Source organism: Dermacentor albipictus, chromosome 7, assembly GCF_038994185.2.
Source record: "Dermacentor albipictus isolate Rhodes 1998 colony chromosome 7, USDA_Dalb.pri_finalv2, whole genome shotgun sequence".
In the NCBI taxonomy this organism is placed as follows: Eukaryota; Metazoa; Arthropoda; class Arachnida; order Ixodida; family Ixodidae; genus Dermacentor; species Dermacentor albipictus.
Genome location: NC_091827.1, coordinates 78,927,339 through 78,952,195, shown reverse-complemented (window position 1 = coordinate 78,952,195; position 24,857 = coordinate 78,927,339). Strand labels below are relative to the sequence as shown.

General features: G+C 45.0%; 1 long non-coding RNA gene across 1 annotated transcript in view; it reads right to left on the bottom strand.

Moving 5' to 3' along the window:
- Positions 1–22,278, bottom strand: part of LOC135899000 (uncharacterized) — a 39,157-nt gene extending 16,879 nt beyond the window's left edge. The window contains exons 1-4 of the long non-coding RNA XR_010563485.1: positions 22,213–22,278; positions 15,013–15,069; positions 14,053–14,169; positions 1,062–1,295 (exon numbers count right to left, since the gene is read on the bottom strand). This is a non-coding gene — a long non-coding RNA (uncharacterized lncRNA). The remainder of the gene's footprint in view (positions 1–1,061; positions 1,296–14,052; positions 14,170–15,012; positions 15,070–22,212) is intronic.
- Between the last annotated feature and the right edge of the window lie 2,579 nt (positions 22,279–24,857).

Genomic DNA, 24,857 nt, shown 5'->3' with positions numbered 1-24,857 from the left:
CCAACGCGTGGGTGATTAAAATGCTTCCAGAAGTGGGCAGTGAGAGTGCCTGTAAAAACGACACGCTAAGTGGACGCAACGTCACCCTTTGTTGAACCAGCTGTGCCGCAATGAGGGCAGCGTTTCTACATCCACTGCACGAATGTTTGTTCTCCGCACAAACAGCGTTTCTGCTCAGGAATTTTCGACGTAAGACACCATGGTGACCTGAATGCGACTGATACTAAACTTTACGCCAAGATAAGTGCACCTGATCTCGTCAATGCGCGCTGACGAACGCAAATGGTGTTCAGTTACCATCATCTCGTACACCAACGAATGTACGACACTGTTCACGCTGCTGCGGGCGTTCATTATGGCACCAAACTTTTTACACGTCTTGTTTCTGCCAGGGTGCCAAGGCCTGCGTCGAATAATGGTGCCTTTGCGTATCACTAGAGCACCGTGTCGGGAGATCAACTGCAATGCTAAAGCTTTATGTTGTTTCCAATGCTTCTCCTCCAAGCGAAACAGTCATCTTCTTTACCCGCCTATGCAGACCACATGCTTAAGCTTGACATGTGTTGCAATCTCCGCATAGACACACTGTTTCTACGACCACTCCGACTGCATCAGTTGACTTCGGCAATATATATCGTAATACACAATGTGGTGCCATCAGGACATCCTTTTTCGCAATTCCTCTGAAACCGTTCTACAATGAGATTGCATATGTCTCCTGGAGTCAATGAGCTGACAAAGTAATGCCACGATTTTTATTTTAATAGCTACATTTGAACTGTTCAACTTTGTTAATTAAGAAAAATTTTTTGTTTCTTCTTTGTAAATACAGCAACATTGTGTAAGACAAAAATTTACTGTAGCGACTGAGCGTAAAGGCTACCCGGTGTAGCTTAAAAAATTTCAAGGAAGTCATGATAGTTTGACAATATATCAATTACATTACAATAATTTGCACTGGTGCTTGCGAAAAGACAATGTGTTATAGTGACCTAGTCCAAATCAACAATTTGAAATTCTTTTTGTTTGCACACAGAAAGAGCAAATAACAATTTACTTACTACTCGGTTTGCAGCAGGTGTCTTTGCAATCCTCCTTGGTAGCAAAACTGTTATTATTTCCTCCACATCCCGTAAACCAAAAGTAGAAACAGCCTCCTAATTTCCGGTTAAAGTGCCACCTCTTGTGACACTATTCATGGCCGGTGCGGCCGCAAGACACTCCCACTCTAAGAGGTTGCTCACATAGGCCAATTCGGAAGTCTTCCTCGGGTCCCTCGCATTCCTCAGGACGCCCTGTCCATGTGTAGAAACGGTAAGTGATTTACATTGCTGTCTCTCAAGAAAAAGACATTGTACCTATTGCGCATACATTTTGATCTTCAGTCTTTTTTAAAAGTTGCATCTTCAAAATTCGAACTATTGATGAATACTTCAAGAAGTGGAACAACGAAATAAACGCAAATGACAACGCACAAGAGTTATGCTAAGCAAAACAGGGGATCGCAGGGGTATAGAGACGTGAAGCGGACAACAGTCACCGCGCAGGGGACGCTGCTGGATCAATGTTAAGATAAAAGGACTTGTCTTTCACAGGATCAGCCTGTGTTGAATAGATGCTGGCTCAAGGCCTTCTAAACTTAAGCGATAAATGAGGTAAGCCAAGCCTATTAAGCTACCGCTGTTGTATAAAACCGACTTTGCGGTATAAACGTATGAGCCGCAAATGTTTGCGTCTTGTTTCTTGGCACCGGAAGAGGACTATACAGCATCGCCACGCAAGCTGCGGTCCTCTGAATGGGCTCATTTAGTGGGCCTGATTCACCCTTCTGGATTGTGAAAACAAAACATTGTTTGACACAGCCTCTGTTAGGGGCACTCTTCTCTTGTAGACATACAAGAATTCGGGCTTTCTGTACGATGATCGCTCATCTGGTATTATTCGCCTGCAGCAGTGCAGAATTTGTAGGCATTTTTTGCTTCTATCATTATCGCTTCCTTCTTAATGAACACACCTGCACGAGCGTATTTAAGCTTCTTGATGCTTTACCGTTTCATATTTTTATTTTCTCTTCACTAGGTGCAGAGTAGCCAGTAGGGCGTGACACTACTTATCTTTCCTGCGCATCATCCTTCTTAGTCTGGGTCACCGCCTTTTGATATTCATGTAGTTGCCGTTGAATAGGATCATAGGCAACCCAGGTATTGCTATTTTCGCAGACATTGCGTGAAAGACCTCCCTTTTTTGTCAATGTTCTATTTTTCAAGGACATCGCCTTTTCGACCCGCTATTTATGCTCACTTAGGGCAAATCTTACTAATGAAAATAAATAATGAAAGTACGTGTGCTGTGCGTATGCTCTTTTCAATGCGCCGAATAATGACCAATGGCAAATGGTTGCAAAAGCGTACCGGCAATGAGGCACTGTTTGGAAGTACGCATAAAAATGTGTTTTGTGCAATGAACAAGGTCTCACACCGGTATGTTGCTTTACCGAAAAGTAGCAAAAGTTAATTCTTGCTGTAACTGCAAAACTAGTACGTGTGATGCAAGGCTTCAAGCACTGAGGCGCTTTCAAGGCTGTAAAGTCAACAATACTACCGCTGAAAAAAAACTAACTAGAAAACACATAATTTTATAGTAAGCCAAGCATTCTGGTTGTTTATGTTTCTTACGATCCTTTGTGTAACTTCATCGTTTGTGTGCGCAATTATGTATGATGGTGGAACAGATACCACGTTGATGAATACTTCATTGAATTTGTCAGAACTTTGTGAAGTTAGTGATGTCGGAGCCTTTTTTTATGGTCCAGTCGAGCAGTATCATGCTTTTGATAGAAAGGCAGAAGGGAACGGTTTTATAAATAATATAAAACTGAAGTAATAACAAGCATAACAAGCTGTGTGAAATGTCTCAAGTTTCTACAACCTCTCAAATAATAAAGTAGCTTCAGCTTTTTGTACCTGCCTTGGCGGTATAATTCCACTAGCGCCCTGACATATCAAGCGCTCTAAGCTTGAGAATTTGGGATTCCTCTTAAAAAACAAACCACAACATGCCTCTTGTAGAGAACGCATGCATGAAATCCAACGTGTATTACTAGATGTTGGGCCGTGAATTGCTGGGCCAACTGGTTCGCATCAGCCCTCTCTAAATTGGTTGAATGCAGCATTGCGAATATGTGTTACATGAACGCAATAAAGAAAAGTTGCGCGCACGTTATACAGCACAGCCTTGCAGAGCAGGTGGACAGGCTCATTGCGTCTAGTTTTCCGTCGTCTCTGCTGTTGATTGTTCGTGAAATCTTCGCATGAAAAATGAAGCAACCACCTGTGAATTTCGATTTCCAATGAGAAGAGGCAAGAAATAAAGAGGTTGTCCCCTACTTTCATCACATTTATCAGGTGCTGAAAAGAGTAAAAATTTGGTGTTAACTTGTTGTTTTCAGCCTCCACCCCCAGGCTTTCCGATCTCTGCGCCCGCATCTTCCGCTGTGAAAAAGATTCAGCCTGCACAACCAAACACAGAACAAAATTCGATAACTGTGCTGCCAGGGTGGTTTATTGAATTCCCCCGCCTTATGTTATAGTATATATTGGCCGGACGGGGCAGTGTTTAAAGCAATGCCACAGGGAGCACGACTACACGCTGCGATCGGTCACAGGCAGCAACCTGGCTTTGTATGTGAAAGACTGTAACTGCTGCAGTTCTTTGTTTTACCGCACTAGAATTATCGCCAGTTAAAGCACGAGTACGAACTACTTGAAGCGTTTCAGATCTGAAAGAACGAGCTGCTTTGCATAAACTACCTATCTGTACTTGTCACAGAGAAAAAGTGGCGGTTTTTATCGGGGTGCGTTTGTAATCTTCAGTGTGTCTAACCGGTCTCTTTTTTGACATGTGCGCTTGCGCAGAAAAATTAGTGGTGAGAAGAACGTTGATGTTTCAATAAACCAGTGGTAAATCCGGCGTCTGCTGCAAGCGTAATTTTGATTTAGGGCCCGAATTCTTAAAAAGTAACTTTTAAATGTTGGCAAGTTTGAGAAGGGTAGAAACATGATGTTCACAAATTCTTAACTCTGCACTAATACAGACATCACAGTTCTGTAAACTGGATCTGTTAGTGTTTCGGTGGGGAACACATTTGATATAATAATTTGTATCCTACATTAATTTGGTACGCTGTTTACAGGGGATTCAAAAGCGCTCTACTGATACAGTTGGGGTCTGTTTGACAGCCATGTATAATACATAAAGTTTGCACGCTTTAGATGTACTAATAGACGTAATTTGCAGAATTCTGGTGTTGCTTTGAAAGCTGAATCATATAATTGTAAACATGACAATTTCGTATCCTGAAAAAGAGGCAACTTCAATTCTTCTTGTAAGGTATCTTACGGCGTGTACAAAAATATTTTCTACGAGTAGTCTCTAGATTTCAGCTATTTCTTTTAAATGCAACAAACTTCAAATTATTAGATCTAGCTCTTCCGGAGAGAAGCGGTTTATTCTTTCCCCCGAGCTAAAGCTTCCTTTTTCGCAGCCAAACTGAAGAGTACAGCAACAAAAGGCCACAGCCCTTCAGCGATTGCATGCAGAAGTTGTGTTCGCTGACCTTGCCGCTTGATGAATTCAGCAGCAGAAGGTGCCACAGCTCAGTGGCTGTAAAGCAAATACGTTTTCAGGGTGCGCAAGCCCTTACAGAATTTAGGGAGCTACACGTAAGTTCTTGTAAATGGCTCGCGGTAGCCCGGTAAATCTGATGACTGAAAATAACTCGCTGAAAAAATTGATAGGCAATGCAGTTTATTGTGCCCTTTGACTAACTCGCATGCTAGTGGTGTGTTTAATAAGACGTGGTTTTTCCCACCAAAGAAGTGGCGCTGTTATCTTACGTCATTTTTCAGTTAGATAGTTCTCCTGCAGGCAATGAAGCATCCCATTCAGTCACGTAGGTAGTAATATCCATTTTACCACTCACAGTGGCGAACATATGGCGATCAAAGAAAAAGTGGCACACCAACCACGAGCGACTTCATCGTCCTCCTCTCTCTTCGAGCTGATGCACCGAAATGTAGTAGACGCAACAGGGCGCTCCCCCAAGTGAGGAAGCCGCAGGGCTGCTGAACGGTGCGAAAAGATGAAATGAAAGTGGTATCTTTAGCAAAGCGCACTCCATCACGGTGATAAGTAGGTTGGAAGACGCTGGCGGCGTTGGGGATGCTTACCGATTCATGGTCTAAATCAGCCGGTTTAAGGCGGTCAATAAACACGGTGCCTTCGCGCCCACTTATGATTACTGCAAGGCGTTTGGGCGTACGGCTGAGCACCCTGAAGGAGCCATCGTACGGTGGTTGTAGCAGAGCAGGGAATTCGTCTCGGCTTACGAAGACGTGTGTGCATGCAATCGCTGTGGTGCTGGCAGACAAATGTGTTTCGAAAGGAGGGACGAAGAGGTGGTGGAAGAACGGTGTCCAACAATTTTGCAGTCGGCTTGCGCAGTTCGTGATTTCGCAGGATACAGGTTATGACTGCGTACCGAAAAATTCTCCGGGCACGGGGAATGCTGTGTCAAAAACAAGTTCTGTCGTAGAACTCTGCATGCCGCGCTTCAGTGCAGTCCGGAGTCAAGAGCAACAAGAGGAACAAGATGGCAAGCAGAAGACGTTTCGTCCATGGCTTGGTATTGTCGGAACACATTGAGGAAGCCTTTAACTGTCGACGAAAGCGTTCCACCATTCTTCTATACGCCGTATAGCAGGCAGTTATCTTAACTTCGGTGATACCATGTTTTTCTAGATGTTACGGAAAAGTGTGGACTCAAACTGACGACCGCGGTCAGTTGCTGTAGTAGAGACTACGCCATATTGGCTGATCCAGACTTCGACAACAGCCTGTGCGACTGTTTCTGTGGTAATGTTTGTAAGCGGAACAGCTTCTGGCGAACGACTAAAGTAGTCGATGCGCGTTAATATTGTCCTGCCACATCTCGCTGCAACACGTCCGAATGGCGTACACCTGATGACAGGCCTATCTGCTTCCACTGTTGTCGCATCAGCCACGTCGCCCGTCACTGCTGCAACCGATGGCCACCACCACCTCCTCGGACTTACGCCCCCACTTATTCCCGAACCTTTCGACCTTCTGTACCCTATGCCGTTAAATAACTGGGGAACGCTGGGTCGCGACATGGAACACACGGTGTTTAGACCCATGTTTTCAAATTCCTGTCTGACGACAGCCTGAACCATCGCAATGGTGGTTGCTGGTGGATCGAGAGGCGGCGTGGAGAAGGCTGGTAAACAGACGGCCTCGAGTTCGCGGCGAACAACACGGGTGACGTTGTCACAGGTGGTGGTCTGACGTGGTCCGCCCTCACATGTCGACGTAGCAGCAATGTTGGGTAGGCGCGCAATGTGGTGTGAGATACGGCGGCTCTTAGCCTGTTCCAGGCGACGGCATTCTTTTATAATGGCGTCGATAGTCGTCACTTGCCGAAAATAAGCAAATTGAAAGCGTCGTCGGCGATGCCTTTTAGCACATGTGCGACTTTATCTGCTTCGGACATATGATCGTCAGCTTTACGGCATAGAGCCAAAACGTCGAGGATGTAGGAAACGTATGGCTCTGTAGGTGACTGAACACGAGACGCAAAAGCCTTTCTCACGGCAGCCTTGTGCCCAATGGGGTCACCGAACAGTTCCCGTAGTTTTTCTTTGAAACTGTCCCAACTGGTTATTTCGTCATCATGTGTTTGGTGCCACACGCGTGGTGCGCTGCCAAGATAAAAGATGGCAGTGGCGAGCATAATCGTTGGGTCCCACCTGTTATTTGCGCTGGCATGTTCATACAGCTTGATCCAGTCGTCGACATCCTGTCACTCCAGGCCAGAGAACACACCTGGGTCATGATGTGGCGCAACCGTGACAATTGGAGCAGTCGGACAAGCCGAAGCCGTAGCGGAGGCGGGCTCGTCACCGGGAGGCATGGTGAAAAGCTCGGTGTGCCGACCACTTCGGTGTTCCGTGGTGACGACGGGGATCGCTGACCTCCAACAGAAATATTACGTGTGGAAAGACACAGACGAGACATGCTATTTACACGCTATTTACACTGGAGCCAGGTAGCCAGGCTGATACTCGCTCGTGCCAAGGGCACCGACCAACTTGGTCGTTCTCGCGGTGGCTCGTCTCTTGAGCATCGCTCAATCATACCGTAATAATATGTATCGATGTACTTGCACGGGAGGCAAATGGCGAATGATATCTACGTGGATATATGACTGAAGCTGGCATGAGGAGGGGGAAAACTTTCTCTTGGGCCGGCTGTAGGTCTAGAAAATTTCGCCTGTTGGCATTTCAAGCAACCGCGCATCCAGCTCTGAACAGCAGCTTTAATAGGGGGCCACAATATGTAGACGTTACTTAATGGCACTCACTCTCTTTCGTGGGTGGGACAGGGTATGTAGGGCTTCAAATACAGGCGAAACGCTGGTGGCACATATTGATGACAGCGCTTCTTTTAAGCATCAGAGATAGTAGTAGCGTCACTGCCAGGCATGAAAATTTCTTCAAGCACGAGTGAAGTACCAGTGGCGCGGAGCTTAGGCAGATCATCGTCATCGCGCTGTGCTGTGACCAAGGAGTCAAATTTACGTGGGGTCTGATGACGCAGGTCGAGTCGACGTCCAGCAGAGATAATGCATCAGCCACTGACTTGTCGTCGCTGTTGACATGACGAATATCGCTGGTAAACTCAGGTCTACGTCACGTTTCTATGATCACGAGGAGCACACGAGGTGCTGTTTGAATTAAGGACGTACGTTAGAAGGTTGTGAGCGGTCAGTATGAAGAACAGAAGACCCTTGAGGTAGTGGCGAAAGAGTTTGGCAGCAAGGGATATAACCAGCCACTCGCGGCGAAAATGGCTATAGCGCCGGTCTTGGGGTGTCATCTGAAGAGAAAAGTGAGAGTGGCTGCCTTATGCCAGCGCCAAACTGCTGGAGGACAACACCAACAGGCACATAGGAAGCATCGACCATAACAGAGGTGAGGCTGTGGGGTATAGGGTGAGCAAAGGTGCCACCTTGGAGTGTTCAACTTTTGTATTTTCGAATGCTGTGGCGGCTGCTTCTGTCCAAGGTAAAGGAACACTGGGTCTCATGTGGCCACCCTGCAAGTCAGGAACGGCTCCAAGGTGCTGGCGCAGCGTTGCAGGAACCTGCGGTAATAACTCATGAGCCTTAAAAACTCACAAGCTCTTCTCACTGTTGTAGGTCGTGTAAATTCGGAAATGGCGGTGACACGGCTTGGAAATTGCCGGATTCCACGACAATTGACACGATGGGCAAGACAATCTAACTCTGAGACACCGACGTCGCTCAGCGCGGCACTGGGAATCAGGCCCTACTTCGGCAGTCGCGTGAATACTTGGTGCAGGTGAGTGTTCCGTTCGAATCTACTGCAACTGAAGACAAGGATATTATCTGAAGAGATGAAGCAACAGGCGAGGCCACGAAGTACTTCGTCAACAAAGCACTGAAACGTCTCCGCCATGTTGCGAAGTCCGAACGACATACGAACGTATTCAAACATGCCAGAACGAGTGATGATACCACTTTTTTGCATGTCGGAGGGCTCGACAGGGATCTGGTGATACGTTATTGCCGAATCCATTCAATGATATTGTACAGCCCTGTAGTGCGGCAGTAAAATCCTCTAAATGCGCAATCGGGAATCGGTCCGGAATGGTTACTTTATTCAAAGCGCAATAATGACCGCAACGTCTGCAATCACCACTCTTCTTGGGCACCATGTGGAGCTCTCGGAGCCACGCGCTTGATGAGGGCCACACAGAACCAAGTTCGAGCATGTCCTCAAATTCTTGGCGAGCAACCTTGAAGTAGTCTGGTGCTACGGGACGTGGTCCTGCGGGGACCTGTGCCCGTTTTGCGATGAAGAGGTGCGTTCATTTATGTACCAGGGGTGTGTCAGTGAATTGCGGAATGAAAAAGTACGGAAATTCCGTAAGGACTGCTGACAAGGGCGATGGAATGCTGAATGCGTGTGGAGAAGTTGCAGTTGTGGAACATGCGATGAGATGCCTTCGACACTCGAGTGGGTTTCTGTGGCAATGAGACGATGTTGCCGGACGTCAACCAGGAGTTTGAAATTCCGCACAAAGTCAGCGCGTATGACTAGAACTCGGATGTCGGCTACAAGAGAACACCAGCGAAATTTCTCCTTCAGTCCAGCCTCCACAGTGACCAATCGTTGACGTAAGTTTTAATAGTTGAGCCACCGATGGCAGTGAGTAAACGCATCGAATGGTCACGTCGCTGACAATCTGACAACGTCGGCTGAATAACGCGGAATTTCTGCGCTGGTGTCTACAGCGGTATGAGAACCTTGGTCACGCGATCGCTCACGTGAAATAGACGGCTGGTCCTGGGGCTGACAATACTGGCTGTCCTCGGTGCAAGACTCGGTAATTTCCCGCGAAAATGCAAGGTTGACGGCACTGCAGAGCGAGGCTAACGGGACGGGCGTGGTACCAACAGATTGAACACCACCGAGACGGTGAAGGAGAAAGTCGGCGGCTGCGCCCATTAAAGTTTGAGCTAAATATTATGGACTAAACTGGTGGACGAAATCTAGTCATCTGAGTTGCAAGCTTGTCGACTTGTTGCGCGACGTCTGCACTCGATTCAATGATGATGCGCTCAAGATGCTCATCACGAGATGGCGTGTCGTCGGCAGCAGTGTGACCACAGTGGACTGCAGCAATGCCTGGGACGCCGACATTCATAAATTTGTCTGCTTTCCAACTAAACCTTCCAGCGGGTCAGCGGGCTACACGCTTTGAATCATGCGTTCCTTTTAAGGCAGTCGCTGAAAAAACTGCTCTTTGAAAACCGTAGTGTTCACTGGTGCTGAGTCGCTCCGACGGAGGTGACGCATGCAACGATGTCACTGAGTTGGTTTTTGAACACCAAGTTCTTCCATGATGAGCAGAAGCTTCGGCCGACTTTGGTAAAATTCTGTCGTGCGGCGAAGAAGCCCAGCATTAAGGGCGTCCTACACATTCTTGTCAGGGGGCGGCTTAAGGATGTCACGAACGAAGGAGGTGTTTGGATTCTTTAGAACGCCGATAACGCAGTCCAACTTTGCCTGTAGAAGGATCGACATTTGGGCGAGTTGCTACTAGTTGAACATCTTGAAGGGGCAGCGCAATAAGACGATGACAGAAGGCAGGAAACACACAGGACAGCACTGAACTCACAACTAACTTTATTCGAAGGCGTACGCACACTTAAGTACACAACCCATCGCCACGTGCTCTCCCGTCCATGGCGTCATTATCAGTGCGCAGGCAAAAAAAAACACGAAACACCATTTAATCTAATGCTACGTTATGAAGCGGCTTAAAAATTCAAATTCACTATCATGCAAGTTTATCGATGGCATGCTTACACAACGCGACCCTTTTTTTCTGATATAGAAGGCCTCAATAATCTCCCTCGTAGTCTGATTTTTGTGCGTGAAAAGTACTGTGGTGTTTTTATATATTGGAGTGCACCCATGTTCAGAGCAATGCCGCGCGACATGCGAGTAGGCATTACCCGTTAGTGAGCGCCTATGTTCATATAATCTAATATTGAGGCAGCGACCTGTTTGACCTATGTATACGTGACCACAGGGAAATGGAAGTTGGTAAACGACTCCCATTCTACAGTGCACAAACGGGGAAGTATGCTTAATAGTGCAGCCTTTCCCAGCATGAGAGGAGGCAGCCTGGGCCAATTTCCTATCGATCTTACCACAAATTTTGATCAACTTGTTAGGGGCGGAAAAAACAACCTTTATATCAAATCTGCCTGCTATATTCCTGAGAATATGTGATAGTTTATGTACATATGGAATTACAACCAGTTTTTTCTTCTTGTCGGCATGCTCAGGATTATTCATTCTTGTGGGTGCTGCTAGTTTTACACGTTTGACAAGCTTCTGTACTGTCATGCGGATATGCAGCGTTACTGAATGCAGCGCACAGCGCACAGCCGCAGCGCACAGCCTGCTGGCAGGAAAAAGACAAAGGCAAGAGCAGAAGGGATTTCCTGGAGTGGCGTAAGACATCCTATCATATAGCCGACTGGTTGTGGAACAGCGCTTGGCCTACCCTTCCAAAACCACAAAAGAAGAGGATGCTCGAAGCAAAAGTGTTGGTTCTTGGCGACGAGAGTCTACCAGAAGAGCACAGAAGAACCCTTGGTCTCGGCCCAAAATTCGCCTACGAGCCAAGCTTCACCCCAGCGGAGAAGGTCACTATGGCTAGGACAGTCGCCCACCGGGGGTACGACGAAGAAAGACCACGCTTCATAGCAGAGTGTGTGGACGCGCTGGGACGATCAGGAGCGAGGCGCTCGAAAAATAAGACTGTAAACAATTGTGTAGATTAAGCTGTGAGTAGAAACCTTCATATTTTGATCTCTGATAAGGAAGGCTTTTTTGTTGTAGTGCCAGAGAATATCTTCTGTAAAAAAGCGCAAGATGCAATAGAGAAAAATTTCAGAGCGATAGATCTAAAACCCGCTGAAGTCAAGAAGCGCGCACTGTCGCTGCTGCACAACCACAACCTAGAGCAAATGGCTTCGTCAGTAAAAAAAGCTAAAAATCTTAATTTGGACATATTCTTCGCAGCAAAGACCCACAAACCGGACATTCCATTTCGAGCAATAGTCACGGAAAAGGATACTTGGCAGCGAGTGGTCTCGGGATACTTACAAATGCATTTGCAATCATTGGTGATCAGAGATTTACCACAGAGATTTACCACAGAGATAAGAGATTTACCACAAACGGATCGTTTGTGGTAAAAAACTCGGATGATCTTATCAGCTTCCTTATTCAATCTAATCCTGGTAGTTGTAATATTTTCAGCATAGATGTTCAAGACTTGTACTATAACATTCCACATGACGAACTAATGATAAGCATTAAACTTTGTATCACCGAGGACAATGATGAGCTTAAATTTTCTAGCAGCTGTGGTGTATCAGTCAGCAGTTTTCTCGAGATTCTCTCTTTTTATTTAGCTCCAACTGTTGTTGAATGGAAAGGAAATTTTTACCGACAAAAATCTGGAATTTGCATTGGGTCCAAGGTTGCACCAGTACTAACTAACATTTTCCTAGGTAGCATAGGCAGAAATATAGAAAGTAACCTAGATGACCGAACATTGAAAGTGCTAAGATATGTTGATGATTTCCTGATCTTTGTGAAGAGTACTAATTTCCAACAAATGGTTCATATTATACTTCAAATATTCCACAAATGTGGCTCAGGATTAGTTTTCACACATGAAGTGCCGGATAAGAATGAACTACAATTTTTAGATACTAGGCTCAAGCTAACTGATACGCATGTGTGCTGGATGTATTGCCCAAGGTCAGAAAAACCACTTTTAAATTTTCACTCCGCACATTCCAAGGTGGTGAAAAACGGCATTGCGTTTTCGGTTCTATTTTCCGCACTCTCTAAATCGTGTTTTCACAAGACGTCTAAGAGCTTCTTAACACAACTGGAACGTTTGAGAGCGGCAGGTTTTCGAGAGGATGCTATCCGCAAGACAGTACAGAAGCTTGTCAAACGTGTAAAACTAGCAGCACCCACAAGAATGAATAATCCTGAGCATGCCGACACGAAGAAAAAACTGGTTGTAATTCCATATGTACATAAACTATCACATAATCTCAGGAATATAGCAGGCAGATTTGATATAAAGGTTGTTTTTTCCGCCCCTAACAAGTTGATCAAAATTTGTGGTAAGATCGATAGGAAATTGGCCCAGGCTGCCTCCTCTCATGCTGGGAAAGGCTGCACTATTAAGCATACTTCCCCGTTTGTGCACTGAAGAATGGGAGTCGTTTATCAACTTCCACTTTCCTGCGGTCACGTATACATAGGTCAAACAGGTCGCTGCCTCAATATTAGATTATCTGAACATAGGCGCTCACTAACGGGTAATGCCTACTCGCATGTCGCGCGGCATTGCTCTGAATATGGGTGCACTCCAATATATAAAAACACCACAGTACTTTCCACGCACAAAAATCAGACTACGAGGGAGATTATTGAGGCCTTCTATATCAGAAAAAAAGGGTCGCGTTGTGTAAGCATGCCATCGATAAACTTGCATGATAGTGAATTTGAATTTTTAAGCCGCTTCATAACGTAGCATTACATTAAATGGTGTTTCGTGTTTTTTTTTTTTGCCTGCGCACTGATAATGTCGCCATGGACGGGAGAGCACGTGGCGATGGGTTGTGTACTTAAGTGTGCGTATGCCTTCGAATAAAGTTAGTTGTGAGTTCAGCGCTGTCCTGTGTGTTTCCTGCCTTTTGCCATCGTCTTATTGCGCTGCCCCTTCAAGATGTCCAACTTTGCATGCAGTTAGGTGAATAAGATTTCGCCGGAAAAGACATTTGATGGTGGCAGAATGAAACGGCAAGGTCTGCCAGCCAAATTTCCGGAAGCTTCATGGTTCCATCATCATAAACGGCGGAAGAAGCGGTGACATCTTGTGCATGCAACACCACTTGCCTCAATGAATGAAGAGAGTTGCAGAGAAATCGAAGTGCGAGGTGTGGATATAAGAAGGATTGCAGTTCGAATGCGTCCAGGGTCACGACTTGTAGACAATGAACTCACTCATTCAGTAACGCTGCGTAGGGTTCTGTTTTTTAACACTCACAATGCGGAATGTATGGCGATCGGGGAACAAGCGGCACAGCAAGCAAGCGGGGCTTCATCTTATGCTTCTCCCTTCGAGCCGACGCACCGATAAGACGTAGACGCTACGCTCTCTTCCACCAACGTTCAACTATTCTGTACTACTTTTCCCGAATTTTAATGTCTGTCTTACCTTAAAAAAACAATAAGTACAGCACCATATTTCAGGGATAATTGATATTGAAGGCTTATTCATTGGGTTAAATAGTTAGGTATTTTGAGAAGAGCTTTTTTCATATATAATTTTGAACAGAAATCATACAAGATGGGTACGTCGTTGTTGGATCCGTCGATGTGTCTGTCGATGAGTTCGTCGATGGGTCCGTCGTTGATACTGTGGAGTTGGGTTCCCCTTCAGGCACCACAAAAGATATGGTCACTACACGAAAAAATATATATATAGATCACCCGGAGAGTACAGAAATAAACAAAAACACAGATACCCAGTAAATGAAGTAGCGGCGCAGTTACCTAGTCCTACTGTCGCCTTACTGATAACGCCTCTGAAGCGCCACCATGATGTTTTGACAAACGTAAAATAGTTCGTTAATGCTCTAAAATTTCTGAAAACGTCAGTGAAAATTTGAGCCACATTTTCTTCTCCAGTTCACAAGTTTGCGCTATAAGGTGTGTGCATAACATAATATTATTTGGGGAAAAAGGTAGACTGACAGGCAGACAGATGCATACATAGATAGAGTTTCATGCAAGATCTAAAAGATAAAATTTTCGCATTCCCTTACTACACGCTAAAGAGGATGAAGGGGAAAGCCTGCCCGGTCACGAGATATTCATAAATTGCTTTTACATTCTCTTTTTTTTATTGTTCTCTTTCTCCGTCCCCTAGACATCTCTACTGGCTTTGCGTGGTTAATGGCACGTTAGAACGGTCACGGCAAGCCATGAAGGGCCGTCGTGATCGTTTCATCGCCGTCACTCAATCTTTGCCACTCCACTCCCTTCATGCCGTTGTCGTCACACCAACGTCGTAATACAGTTATCGTCGTTTGATTGTAATCATGCCGTTATTATCATGACGTTATCACATATAAATCGCAGTCCATTCAATGGTGGGCTATGCCTAATATCTGCCGATGTCGAAAAGTGTGCCTCAATTATCCAGAAAAAGAATCGACCACAAACTTAAGCAAATGAATGTAAACTCTACAAAGTCTCCTTTGCTCTATTCTTTTGGTACTATTGCTTGCATAGTCGTACTTACATGCAATTATGTACAGACACCAAAGGTAGCTAACCATGTATAACTTCATTGTTCAACCTGCAAAGAACAAGTGCAAAACATTACATATGTAGAATTCTCGGAGAAAGACGTTGAGAAAGCCAGCTTTCCTGTGTAAAACAGGAATCCCGTAAACCTACTCCTGTTGGCCAACCCGCAAGCCAGTTTAGCAAGAATAGTTATGTTCCTCTTTCAGTGCAGATAAATTAGCGATCCAGAGCCTATTGCAGATTTCAGTGCATCGCAGCGAAATAACATGGACGGCTTAATAACGCTTGGAAGCTAAGTCCGTGCACTTGTACTCTATCCAGAAAGTAGTTGATATCATTTTCACGTAAGTGTTCTGTATGTTTATACTTTTACTTATTCTCCATATCAAAGTTCGGAAAATGTAGGTGGCACGTCCACCTCTAAGGTACCAAGCGAAATTTGTGATACGCACTATCACGTGCACTACGAGGTGCAACACGCCAGCCGTGGCCCGAGCGTTCCTCGTAGAGAGGGCTTTACGATTCCTCAAACGCGCATTTATCTGTTTCCCGTCGGCTTCTTTCTTCGCGGAATATTAACACATTGGCCGGCCGAGCAGCTACCACTCCATCACGCTAAAAAAGGTATGAGTAAAAAATGAAATAGCTAGGAAACTAGGCCGCAGCATACCTCACTGTGGTGGAGCACGCTGCTAGGCGGGTCAGTGTGCTATCGCTGTGCGAAAAAAACTAATACAGACAATGTGCAACACGGAGGTATGGACTGGCCGAAAATTCAAAACAGCTTACACGCTTTTCTGAGAAATGTGCCTGCAGCCACAACTAGCTCGTAGCAGCTCATATAAAAAGCGATAAGGTGAAATAAAATAATAAATGTATTTCAAATGTACCTGTGCAGTGTCAACTATCGACATGCGCTAACTAGAATTTAGTTTTCACGTTGGTCATTCAACGGAAAACGTGAAACTCATTGTACTGCGCTCGAACAACGTTGAGCTATTGCTGCCTGAAACTTATAACAAATATTGTCATTCCAATTTGAAGCGATAGTGTGATCGAGAGTTCTGCAGTGATGTTAGCGTGCCAGCGTGTGTATCGTGCTCAGTATGGAATGTCAGCCAGATGACAATTAGCTACCCAGCTTGTGTTGCATGCCCGAAGAAACCTATCAACAAGGTGCCAGTGAGAATGTGCAGCCGGGCGCCGGCATAGGTATAGCCCGCGCTACAGACTTGAATGTTCATCGGTTATAGCGGACAGTAAAGAAGCACTCAGTTCGAATATATTGAATCGTTAACAGAATCGCAACGTTTACGTAGTGTTTTGTTTACGTAGTGTTACAGCTTTGCTGTTATTGATGTATCAAAATATTATAAATCAGGGATTTTTCATGTGCATCAGTCACTTATGGCAGACAGACATTTCCTTTATCAAGACCTCTTCAATAATACATTTTCTCTCTTTGTTTCAAATTTCCTTAAAGTCAGGCAGCGGGAGGGAAGAAAATACTTGTTCCGTTGAAAATCTTCCAATAAATCATTGTCATGGAGAGCTTCCAGAATCTAGCTATTAGAGGAGGCACCGTGTTTAAAAGTTAAGCTCTTAGATGCCACACGCTTGCTTACGGTTTCCTTTAAGGTGAATCTCAGTGACTAATCTCGTGCCCTAACATTTTATTCAGCTGTGCAGCACATTCAACAGAGTTCAGTCGGCAACAATGTTGGTGAGCGAAAAATGCAAACAAAATGAATAAACTCCATTAACTCAAGACGTGACAGAACGCTTCTGCCGAAAACCACCGCCACATAAAGGTAAATCCCTTCAAGCGAGGAATGTAGAATACCTTTGCAAATCTTGGTCATGCTGTCCCATGGCTCGCATACACTTCCGCCATCTAAATTCCGCATAGTGACGCCGTGGCGCCCTTATACGACTACGGGTGATATGTGTCAGAACGCCACGACAAATGATAACTTTATCAACGGTCACAAAACTGCCTATCACGGTAAGAAGGATCACGATATCTTACTTAATAATTGCGGGTGGTTCAAAGTCCTATTGAAGATAGTAAAAGGCAAAGTATTCATGGGTGAGTTGGGGGTGATATAGCGGCGGAGTCACTGAGCATGGCACCCTATCATGACATTCCTCTCTTGAGGAGGGTCGGAGAAATTTGAAAAAAAATGTATTAACTGCCCAGCATTTCCTATTGGCAAATATCTTATACTGCAGTGCGTTCAGGATCGACTTTCATTTGCTAACCTATTTTTTTCTATTGGTCCACATTTTGACGTAGGAAGACGCGATAAGAAATTTTAAATAATTTCTGTTTTACGCGCCAGAGCAACGACCTGATTATTGTACATGGCCTTGAGGTGGAAGAGATTCTTTGGTGAAATATTTACAATGTTAGACGCCTGCGCCGTAACTATTTGTTTGGAGTCTTGCCATCGCGCAATTTCATTAGTTCATTTTTCTATTAAAGTGTAGGTTTGCCCGAAGCGCAAAAAATGAGAGCAATAGCACGCTCTGGCGTTTGGCTCGGACTCCTCAGATGGTGTTCACCGTACACGCTGGCGCGACATCGTCCCATGACGCAGCATTTAAGAGGAAGCTCTCGCTCGGGACGATATCCGATGCCACCTGTTCAAATATATGTATAATGCAGGAATCATTTTACGACAGAAACCCTGGACTAGTTTCAATAAACTTGTTGCACTCGAGAGATAATGTTAAATTCTAGGGAATGCAGCGAGCAGATGTTTTATTAAGTGCTCCATGTTTTCGGAAGCATTTACGGAGTACCAGTAGGTTAAATAAAGTAGAATATTTGAAGTTTACAAGTCCAAAATTTGGCAACGTGAATGTAGCAGACCGAACGAGTAGGAATCTATGTAGAGCGCAGTTTTGTTTGAGTGCATGAAGTGTTGAAACACGAGTAGCTGTACTCACGCATGCACGCACACTCACTCACACACACACACACACACACACACAGATACACACCCGCAATTGCCGGTGCACACGAAATATACCGAGCGTTTTGTTTTGCGAAGTTGTTGACTACTAGCGAGTGCGACAGACGCCTTGAACTCATCATGGTCTCACTAGCAACATACACATACGTACGCAACACAAGTTGAATCTAATCTATCCAGAAGGAGCGTTTACTTCCTCATTGCGTGCAGGCGCGGATGCGCGTAGGCAAGCTTTCTGGTTCTTTTTTTTTTCGTTACCCCGCACGGCCGGAATCACCACTACCTTGGATGCGACTGGCAACTTTTGGTGCTGCAATAAACCCAGGGACGCGATTGAGGGGCCTGCTCCACGGTGACTGATTGACGTATTCGGCAACGGAAAGGCTAAGCCGCAGCACCCGCGGCAACAAAATCCGGCGAGGTTCTCAAAGAAAAACTTCGCTTTTAAAACAGGTATCTCAGTTCTGTACAATGCATATGCTAGAGAATTTAAAGCGGTGACGCTGGATATATAACTGTGAAGACTGAGGAACGCGATCGCAGGAGAAGCGAAAGATGAAGACGTGTGCGGCGCTTTAGAATAAAAATATGGCATCTAATCTACGGCAGATTTCTTGCTTCTAGAGGTCCCATGGCTACATAGAAGCCCCCGCTCAACATTCAGAAGTGCACATTCACGCCAGAAGACATACTAGCTCCGTTTTTGGAGATGGAGGCGGCTGAAGCTTTATGGACGCCATGTGATCGGTTCAATGGATTCAACGAGTATATCGAAGGGGAAGCGTTCAAGTGGAACCTGACACAGAGATTTGGGAACAGCGAATCACACGAATACTTCAAGAGGGGCATGCAGAACTGCTTTGCGACGACCACTGGGGATGCCTCCAGGCTTTTGAATAATTACCGGCGCGGACCATCATGGAGTACTTTGAACAGAAAGACGACTTGGTCCCTTCGCTGCTCATAAATAGTGTGACATCGTCCCAGGGTTGAGAGACAGTGTTGCCCTGACCTGGAGCTTGCGCTAGCCTGTCTGGCTTTCACCTCACCATCTCAGTGATTTGCCGCTGCACTAAAGGTAGAGACTTCCATGAAACAAGTGAAATAAATTTACTCTACTCGGACTCTCAGTAATGCGCAGATATTCAGTTTTCATCAGCAGATCCTTCCATTAACCTTCGATGTCTAGTCCGAGTACCCCACGAAACATATGTGGAGGATTCTCAGTTGCTGGTCTTCCCCGACAGTTTCATTGGCACAATCAATATCTACACCACGGCAACGTGTCTATTCTTGACACTCCATTGGGAAACTGGGAGGGCGGCCCAGAGTACCACTAATACGCCTTAAAGCTGTCTTCAAGGTGAAGCTCTCTATGTCGATACATGAGCAAAGATTACTTGTATTAGTGAAGCTGTGTACAGGCAACTCCGACTCCATTTGATGAAACTAGCATCATAGTCATATCAAGTATTCAAACTTTCAGGCGCGTAACCATTCGATTGCAGCTTAGAAAGATCACAAAGAAACTAGATGTACACGTGCTGCAAGGGCCTGAGAGCGCAGTTGATGCTTGGCCCAGACACCTCCTCGTACTTCAGCCGTTCTATGAAATTGAGAGGCAAGAGAACTACACAGGAACACGATATTTTGCAGAAACTGCAGAAACTCAGAAACTGCAGAAACTACAGAAACTGATATTTTGCAGAAACTGCATGATGTTTCTGCAGAAACATCATGCAGAAACTGCATGATGTAGCCTCTTTCCAGCTGCAGTTTGAGATCCATCCTCATTCATCGTCATTCTTGTAAGACTTCCGCCCACCGCAATTGCGTTATTGAACAAATTGAATATCTCAATTTCCTAAAGTGAAATTTGTCACAAAATTTATAAAGCAGGACATAACTTACAGGCAGGGTATCATTGGATTGTAGTTCAAGTATACGAGAAAACACAATTCGTTTACGCGGGAAACTGAAACACGAACCCCGTTTCCCGCGGTCATTGCATTGGGTACTGTTTTTGGACATTGATTCCATAATGTCGATTACGGTGTCAGCACAGGCTTTCCGAGAGATGCAATTGTCAGAGTGACCGCGTATCAAGGTCGGATACCTTGTGTTCGCACCGTTGTCACGTGCCCATTCACTTGTGTAGAAATGCACCATACATCCTCATTCTTCCAGGCCCAGCCCTCGCGTAAATGCATTATCGAATTCCTGAAGAAAACTGTGCCACAAAATTCGTAAAGTACGACTTAGGTCACAACGTACTTCGATGGGGACGAAATGTGAAAAAAACACCCGTGTGCTTAGATTTAGGTGCTCGTTAAAGGACCCTAGGTGGTCTAAACTTCCGGAGTCCCCCACTACGGTGTGCCACCCCATGAGATCGTGGTTTTGGCGCGTGAACCTCTATCATATTAATTTAAAAGTACACCATACATATATAAAGACATTGCATTGTCATTCAAATATACGAGAAAACATAATTCCTTTAATGACAACCGAAACACAAACCACTTTCGCAGCTGCCGCTTTTTCGGTGAGCAAGCCCCGAAAGACCGCGACCAATTACACGCTCACACCCTAACTGTAAAACGACTGCGACTGTAAGCTTTAAATGCGCCGTCAACACCACGTGATGGTGAGGGCGCATGGACCACATTCTACCTTCCCTCACTGCGCAGTGTGCCCCGCCCAGCACAGCCCAGTGTGTTATAAGCACACCAGGCTTCCTGCGCTGCTCCTGCATGTGTGCTCAGGTCTGAACAGTGAACGTCATACTAACGTTGTTTAAACTTCCTCCGGGTACGCACTAACGCCGAAGTTTCCCGTTCATCTAGTCCACTGCATCACCGCGATGCGGCACCTGCAACGCCACTGGCACCGCTGATCGCCAGACTTTTGTGAGACGACTGGTAGCTGCCGGAATGATACACCTTCTGCCAAAAAGCATTGTCAGTTGTGTCACGTCGATCTGTTACACTCCCGTGAAGTGGGAATTTGATTCCACTGTATCAAATATAGCGTGCATATATAAACTGAAGTGTTTTGTTGCCGAACTAACTCTTCAGAATATTTCATTTCACTTTTTGAAAACTAGAAATATTCGACAATGGATTCGGCATTCGCTGGCCATTTTCCTAGAATAATTCTATTTTGTTCGAACGGATAATCTCGCTTTTCGAACATACCTAAAGTTTTCTACAGCTTGCGCTGCACTCAGTAAGGACAACAATAAATGGAAACTCGGAAAAACGAATCGCAGAGATAGCGAAGCCGAAATGCCGCACTGCGTGCCGCGCTCTCTTGAGACACCACTTCCCAAATAGCCGTCTGCATGTCTGAGCCTGCTGTAGCTGTATACCAATAAACATCATACAGATTTATAGAAACATTGCGATTGTTGTCTCCTATGCGTTAGGGAGCCTATATCTACCACCTATTGAAAAAACGTGCTGACACCTATGCGGACAAGCCGAAAACACTATGCTTCAATCATTTCAACGTAGGGCCAGATAAAGTTTACTCTCTTGAATTAGTTCTCGAACCCGTTGAGTGTTGTAAACACTGCACGGGTTCTCTAACCAGTATATATTATGCTAACCAGTGTAACCGGTATATAACTGCTTCTCTAACCAGTATATATTATTTATTTATATACGCAACAGAAGTAGAGCAAAAGACGCGCAACAGAAGTAGAGCAAAATATTGCCGCATGGAAGCCGAACACGAACACGCCCAACATAGCGGAAAGCGGCGGTCTCACGAGATCTGCAACAACTCGAACGTTGAGAGAATGGCATGCTAAATTGCTCGTACACAATAATTATCCCTGGTGTTTTCTTAATGTCCTGAAGTACTCCAGCTGGATAAGAAGGCCATTGTAGGGAGTGGGGCTCAGGAAAACGTTTGACCACCTGATGATTTTTTTAACTGGGACGCGAAACAGTATCAGAGATTTTCTACATTGCGCCTGCGTGACAGTTCAGGCTCCTTGGCAGAAAAGCGGGCGCATGGCATCATGCTCAGTGCGAGGAAGCCAAAGGCACTAATTCACCTCTTCCAGTAAGTACACCTAGATGAAGAACTATTTTGTTTGAGTGCTGCTGCAGTTACAAAAACTAAATAGGCCTAAGCATTCTTAAAGTTATTAAACTTTAACCGATGGCTGTTTTAAGCAAAATGGTAAGTAGGAAACGGCATGTTACCTTAGATGTCTAAAGCGCTCTCCAGAGACCAGTGCAATGCAACAAATGCCTGGTACACGAATCGGAGTTCCTTTTGCTTGAAGCACCGGCGAACTGCGCTGCGGCTACATTGAAGTAAACCTTTTATACTTTTGGATACTTGGCTGACGACATAAATATTGTTTGTTCTTTATAGAACTTGTGACAGAGAAGAAGCGTTTTAATTTGCAATGTCGATGTACTCAATGTGCGTCGCTCTTAACTGGCTAGGTATTCATCAACTTATATAAAGAAAATCAACATGAGTACGTTAAGAGGAGACAAAAAAAAGAAGGAAGAAAGCGTAGGGAATTTTCGAATACGAACATGCGCGTACTTTCAGTGGCGTCAAGAAAACGGCGTCACGAATTCCATCAAGCGTACGTTGACTCAAGTAAAAAGAAATAAATAGCGTACGTGGTAGCATATGAATACTAGCACCCGTTCATCCACTGGCGTCCAAATGGGGGGCACGTGACAAGTATACGATGGAAAGACGCAACCAATGGAGTGTGAGGGAGGGGGGCCACGTGTTCACTTAGAGCATGCGAGGAGTGCCAGTCGCCAAAAAATCATTTTTCTTGTTCACTCTTTGAGGTTATTGCACCTTTGGGGAGACCATGAAGTCGGTCCATACACCGACACCTGGTTGTATGACACGCGCACTGTGGCCTCCCCTAACCTTTCAGTTCCGCGAGTGGCATTCAACTGCGTTCTTTGCACAGGTAGTGTCTTTTGTGATTGTGGGCAAGCCGGCCCAATGCAAAATTTATGTGTTTATGAAAAACAAAATAAAAGATAAATAAAAAATTATACGGTAAAGTAAAGTAATAAACATCACAATATGGGAAGGGTGACAAGAATTTCTGCAAACTAACGCCCCCCCCCCCCCCGGAATTATGCATATAGCTTCATAAACTTCCGATATATTATATAACATATATAACCGTTAGGAACTGCATAAGACAGGCATCAAAAATATTAATTGGTGCTCCAAGCATGTCGGCAATCTTGGATTCATAATTGTTTCTAGTTGAGCGTGCACGTTACCCCACCTATGCTTTCAATAATTCTGCTATAAAGTTTGCTGAGCTTGGGTATTTGGAATGACTTGCAAGCTGCCCTCTCGTATTTAGTGGAGACTACTGATTTTCCAAATACTGGCATTAATAAATAAATGCCTGGTTTCTTTCGATCTTTATGTGTACGTGCACTTCTTCATATATATATATATATATATATATATATATATATATATATATATATATATATATATATATGCACGTGCATTTGTACATGCACGTGCACGTGCATGTACAAATGGAAGAAAATGGAAGAAAATGGTGGGCGTTAAACTTCTAAACACAGTCATACAAGCTAAATTAACGCGTACGGTGTCACATGCACAAGTGAATATGAACGCATTTAGCTCAATGACCGCGGAAACTGGCTGTACAAAGCCGCAGTGAGAAAACGCGCCAGCAGCAGCGAGCGAATCGACCTTTCTGTAGCCGCTCGCTTCAAAGCGAGCAAGGTCGCAAAAACACATCGCAGCGCGGACACTGTGCCCACCACAGATGGCTCTCAAGATACAGTCAGGCCCCGTACACTCTCAAGTTCAACAAATGGCCACAGAGGGCGAAAAATCAATCGAGGCGCGTTTCAGCGTAAGCGCGCAAGTGGAGTTACTGTAATTTGGTCGAATACTTTAATTTGTGCTTTCTCTGCTAGGGGCGCTAAACATGCTGAATTTTTTACTTTACACAAACCACTGACACAAACAATCGAGGTGTCTAAGAATGTTTTGTTACCTCAGGCAAATAGGCAGTTGATTTTTTTTAAATTTGAATGTTGAAGCTGCTTTTTAGTTATAGCGTCAAGGTTTTTGTACTTGATGAACCACCGACAGCCGACAGCCTATTGGCATCGATGTGTTTCCTGGCCGTTGGCGTTCGAATACTACGGCGGTAAAACATTTTCGAAAGCATGTTGGTTTCGTCTGCGAGTCATTACATAGACTTGCTGTAAAGAGGTCTACTCTTGGCAAAAAAAAGTGCCTCATTTTGTTTAGGCGTTGATTATCATGATGAATGCGGCGGAGGTTGAGGGAGTACGCTTGAAGGTACGTTTTTATGCCGTTGATCTCCATAACACCGTAAATACGCAAAGCGATGTCACAGAACACCCGATCATTGTGTGTTCTCCGTCATCGCTTGTTTGCTGTATGCCTACTAATTCTTCATTTCTTCAAGTGTTGTATCCTCCTTTTGTCCTTGTTCTCTTGTGCTTCACTTACAGTATGTCGTTCCGTCAGCTGTAATGCGCATTTGCAAAACCAATACGTTTGATAAGACGCAGTGGTTGTCATAATTTCACTACACATGTATTAAGCTGGCACATATATGGTTCAGATACAGATGCCTGTATGCGGACTTGCACGACGTTGATGCGGAGATTAGGATAATTATGACAGAGGCAGCTGACGGCCGTAAGCTGTTGCATTCTTTCCGCCAAACTACCCGGCCTGGTAGTGCTGTAAAGATGTTGTATAAAAGTGACACGCGGTGACAGGGAAATTATTATACTTAGCAGCCGACCGTACGTTTTGTAGCTTAGGTCTTCTTTCT